This window comes from Prosopis cineraria, unplaced genomic scaffold, assembly GCF_029017545.1.
Source record: "Prosopis cineraria cultivar Desert tree isolate PC_DT_omini unplaced genomic scaffold, ASM2901754v1 PC834, whole genome shotgun sequence".
Taxonomy (NCBI): Eukaryota; Viridiplantae; Streptophyta; class Magnoliopsida; order Fabales; family Fabaceae; genus Prosopis; species Prosopis cineraria.
The window spans coordinates 26,017-32,016 of NW_026556159.1; positions in this window are offsets into that span (position 1 = coordinate 26,017).

Below are 6,000 nucleotides of genomic sequence, written 5' to 3' on the forward strand. Positions count from 1 at the left end.
AATCTATGCATGTCAATAGCAAAAGAATTAGCAATTAGAAAATATAATAAATAAATGTGGAGTAATTTTAAAATTAATAAATTAGTAATTAATAAATACCATCTTTTCCTCTATGCCTGAATACCCCACATGCCCTTTCTTAAAAAGATAAGGATTTTTCGTAACCAACTCCTGATTTTGTTGGCTCAATTGCTATGAAAAAAAGTAAAATCAATTAAACTTATAATATAGCATAATATTATTAGAAAATTAAAATCAATTGGTAAAGTAAAATCACCTGAAATTCCATTTGAAAACGAGATGCAATAAATTCATCCCATTATTGTTGGGTTACCAAAGGTCTAATTAAAGTGGGGACCTCGAAACTAATATTTTCACCCACTCTTTTAATATATTTTGATCCCACAAAATATCAAAAAGAATGCATTGCTCTCCCAGCTATTTGGAGGACATATTTCCTTCGACTAGCATCAATTATAAATGCTGACTAAACTATTAGCATGTTATTAGTAAATTGATAAACTATTATAGGCACAACAGTCACATAATGGTAAGTTAACAAATATACCTTTACTTGTTCCCAAATATACTGCCTCGTAGATTGATTTACCTTCTTCTAATTTCTGAGTGTGATAGGCACATTTGCTCTTGCGATAGCTCCAATATACCTGATGAATTTATCTTTATTGTCCTTAATCAGTTGCCCCTTAGCATTCCATTAGAAGGGATATTTTTGTCTAGCTATCCTCCGTCTATTCACTTCTGTCATCAATACTAAGCTCTTTCTAATCTCAGTTGCTTCCTCTTGAACCTGATCATTATTCATTGTCAGACTAGGAGTAGCACTGGAAGCATCACCACTAGCTACAACATCAGGGCCACTGCTGGGGTCGACACTGGGGCCACCACTGGGGTCGACACTGGGACCACTGCTGGGGTCAATGCTGGGGCCACCCCTGAGAACATCAAGGTCATTACAACCTTTGCATTTACCTTTCTTGGGAGCCATTTACCTATAAAATGCAAGAACACACACAATTAGAAAATCAATGGACACATGAAATAATTATTTACAACATTAACCAAACATACATGTAATAGTTATTTAGAAAATAGAAAACCATATGCAATAATTAAATAAACACAAGTAATAATTATTTACAAAATAAAAACACACATGTTTAAGTTGGTCTTTTCCTTTTTCTTGTCTTCTTTTGATCTTTTCCTTGCTTACTCTGGTCTCGAATTCTTTTTCCTCTCTTTGATATCCAGATACCTTCAGTATGATCATTTCTCATATAGAACGCATCACCTTCAATGAAATTACTTTCAAGTAACGTTCTTAAAAATGGATCATCCTCAACAATAATATCATCCATGTCTTCAATGAATTTGTTTGTCAATAAAATAATGGACTAATTAGTTTTAGCAGGATAAGGAACATAGAACACTTGTCGAGCCTATGAAGCAAGGATGAAAGGCTCATCTTTATACCCTTCTTTGTTCAGATTCACTTGTATCAACCTGAGTTATCATCAATTCAAAAGCCATTTTTATGGTCAACCCACTTGCAATTGAAGATCAGAATCTGAAACTTTACATAATCTAACTCCTAAATGTGCTCAATTACCCCTAAATATGACATATTTGCGTATATTGGGTTGTTGTCTTTAGAGCTAGTTATATGCATCGCATGAGCAATAAGAGTGACACCACTATTTTGCATTGTACTTCAACTATCTTGCTTTTTAGTATAGAAGGTGTATCCATTGATAAGATAGCCAGCATAAGAAGCTACCTGCATGCTCGGACCTTTAGCCAACCATCTCACTTTTTTAGAAACAGAATCAGGATTCATGTTGAACTTATCACGAATATGCTCTTTCAGCCAATGTGCAAAATGCTTATTATGTTCATTTACATACCAAGTTTCACCTCTATTAGAATTATCCTTCTTAAGCTTAGCCAAGTGCTTGTTTGCGAATTCTTGAACCTCTTCTAAGTTGTGCAACACATAAAGATGTGCTTAATCCTACTATAAATTTGAGACAGTAACTATATTCTTTCCTATTATCCCTTCCCCACCTTCCCTTCCCATATGCCAAGACACTGGTAGCCCAACATAATTGACATTTTTTAAATACTCAGTACAAAATTCAACCGCTTCTTCACTGATATACCATTCAACAATGCAACCCTTAGGTCTACTACGATTTTTGACATATCCTTTTAATATCTTCATATAATGCTCCACAAGATACATCCATCTTAAATAAGCTGGGCTACACATTTGTACCTCCTTCACTAAGTGAATGGTTAAGTGAACCATTATGTCAAAGAAAGTAGGTGGGAAATACATCTCCAGCTCACACAATGCTTTTACAATTTGGCTTTGTAACTTCGGCAATTTATTGAGATCAATAACTTTATTGGAAATGGATTTGAAGAAGAAACATAATTTTGTGATTATGTCTCATACCTTATTAGGTAGAATAGAACGTATCGCCACCGGAATAAAATTTTTCATCAAAATATGATAGTCATGAGATTTTAAACCCTTTAACTTTAGGTCTTTCATTGACACAAGGTTTCTAATGTTTGATGAGTAACCCTTTAGAACTTTAACTGCAGCAAGAAACTCATAAAAAGAAATTTTTTTCTTTTCTAGACAATGTATGAGCTACTGGATGAAGAAAGGTATGACTCCCCTTCTCCTTTGGTGCTAAGTCTTCCCTTATCCTCATAGAAAGCATGTCTAACCTTGCATTGTTGCTATCTTTGGTCTTTTCAGGAATATGGAGTAACGTACCAACAACACTATCACAAACATTTTTTTCGATGTGCATCACATCAAGAAAATGCCTAACATACAAGACCTTCCAATACGGTAGCTTGAACAAAATAGACTTTTTCTTCCACCCACTTGTCCCAAGGTATTTTGAAAAAGGTTTCCTAAATTCGATATACAAATCCTTAACCTTTTCAAACAATTGGTCACCAGTCAACATTAAAGGCGGGCCCCATTCTTTTGAATTCCCATTAAAACATTTCTTCAATTGTTGATAATAATGACTTGAATGCAACCACCTGTGATGCCCCATAGAAGCATTCTTCGCACCATGCTCTAACCTAATTGAATCTGTGTTTTCTTCATAAATAGGGCATCCAAGTTTCCCTTTTATGTTGTACCCCAATAAATTACCGTACGTTGGAAAGTCATTTATGGTACCAAATAACAAGGCTCTTAAATTAAATTTTTCTTTCTTATACCCATCATACGCCTCAACCCCTATCTCCCACAATAACTTGAAGCTTTCAATTAGAGGAGCTAAATACACGTCTATATCATTTCTGGGTTGTTTTGGCTCTGAAATTAGCATGGATAGCATCATGTATTTACATTTCATGCATAACCATGGAGGCAAATTGTAAATTATCAAAATCACTGGCCAAGGGCTAAGGGTACTACTTTGGAGCCCATGCGGATTCTTGTCCAAATTTAAGGTACTTATGATCAATCCTTCCCCATTAGGGAGAGTCAGCAGGATGCCATAGTTTCCCATCTTTAATCCTCTCATCTGCATGCCACGTTAAATTTTTTGCATCTTCTTTGCTATTATACAATCGTCTAAATCTAGGCACAATAGGAAAATACCACAATGCCTTCTCCGGACTTTTCCCATTATCTTTGAAGCATGATGCTTTACATTTTGGACACTTAATTAATGATTCATATTCATTTTTAAATAATATGCAATCATTTGGGCAAGCATGAATTTTCTAATTGCTCATACCAATAGCACGTAACATTTGATTTGCTTGATACATGTTAATAGGAAGCTCATTTACTTTAGGTAGCATCACTTTAAGAAGTGCAAGCAATTCACTAAAGCTCTTATCACTCCAACCGCTACTCACTTTCAAGTTGTACAAACTTAATACCCCTAACAATAATGTGAACTCGGTACAACTACTATACAAAGGCTTTTTCACATTACTTTTTAATCTCTCAAGCGTTTCAGGACAATCCTTCAATTCCTCTTCAATTACCCTGGCCATCTCTTCAAGATGGTCTTCCTCATTAGCCTCACATGTACTTGTATCAAAATCATGTGACAAGTAGCTCTTACTACAACCCCAGCTCGCATCTCGTCTCTCCATGTTTGTGCCAACACTTATAACTCTGATCAATTCCATAACATACTAAATCATCTTCTAATTCAAACGCATAAACCTACTTCATCAGACAACATTTTACACAAGGGCACACTATACTAGTATGATCGTTTGTGTACTCAAGTGTAAACTTAATAAACTCTTTCACCTTATTCAAGTATTCCTTCGTTAATCAATTGAAAGACATCCATTTTTTGTCCATCTTCCAAATCTAGAAAGAATCATTTTGAGGAAAAATGTGATTAGTGATTCATTGATATTAGGTCTTTATCAATCAAATAATGAATCATGAGTCACATGCTTTCACACATAATTCCTCAATAAACTTTATTGACTACAAGTACTAAAACTAATTTGAAGAACTTAGTTTTAGTAAAAATTTCACTATCTACTAATAAGTAATAAAACTTCATAGCTTATAATCTAATTCACTCCTACTTAGTTAGGATAACAACTAAATTTATAAAAACATAATTTCAAAGATTTGAAACTTAATAAAGCTACAAATTTTGTTACTATTTAACAAAATTTTGGCAGCATAACAACTTATAATTGAAAGTTTCTCAGGCATTTTACCCTCTCTTTGAATTAAATTCAATCCCTGTACAGTTTAATCAAACTTAATTCAACAGCAAAAATTCAATTTCTGTAACGTTAACTAAAAAAATAAATGTGAAATATTTTTATTCTATTAGTCGATAGTTAAGCCAAAAAAATGCCAAACAACTAGCTAGTGTCATGTGCACAAGCATGCATTTTTCTATTATATTTTTTTATTCCAATAGCATTAAATCAAAATATATCTATGCCCAATGGAATACTTCAAGAATAGTATCCTTTCTATTTTTTTTCTTCTTTTCAACGAATCTTAATTTTTATCTTGACATAGGAATTAAAGAACTACCAAATAATGATATCTTATATTTGGATTCTAATAACATTAGATACAAAAGCTACATTCATAGATATGCCTTGAAAGAGATGCTCTAAATAAACGTTAATTTTGATATATATATATATATATATAAGCTAGATTCATAGATATATAGGCCATATTCCGTGTGAAATTTCCTAAAAATAATTATTTTGTTTACATATACTTTATGCCCTCAGATACCAAGATAATCATAAATCATTTTGCCCTATGATTGACTATTATTTAGAAGCCTCCCAAGTTCTAAACCTTTTTCTCAATACTATATATAGATAATTAGATATTATATATTTCCAGCTCTCTTCCTCATTTATGTCAACTATAAATTATAAATTGTAACAGATTAGCATAAGTACTTGGGTTGGGTTGAGTTGTCAACTAATGGGCTAATGGCTACATTTAGGCTCATAAGAAATGGGCTTAATAGAAAGGAATTGGGTATATGAAGGAGTAAAGCAATGGTAGAAGGCAGAGAAGAATTTTGTAGTCCCTTCCCTCTTGTATTTCGTCCTTCATCCTCCCTGAGCATTCTTCTTTTTTACTATACTGTTCAGGCACTTTTCTTTCTTGTTAACTGTTTTCGGTGATTAATTACCTTATATGTACATGTGACTGAGAAATTGAGGTAATAACATTGAGAATCTTCATTCATCATATTTTTTATATTATTAATTTGTAAAAAGGGTTGCTCTAATTAGGTATAATAATTAATATTCCAATCTAAGTTTTTTGGCTAAGAGTGCTTGGGTGATTTTCAATTTCTTAGAGGCATTTTGTCGAGCACCTTGCATGCATCCATGGAAAGAAAAGTAAACAACATCAACGTGCTTTTATTGAGCACCCAGCCATAGTAGAAAATGATCAATGTAAAGCAAGCAATCCAGTACAGC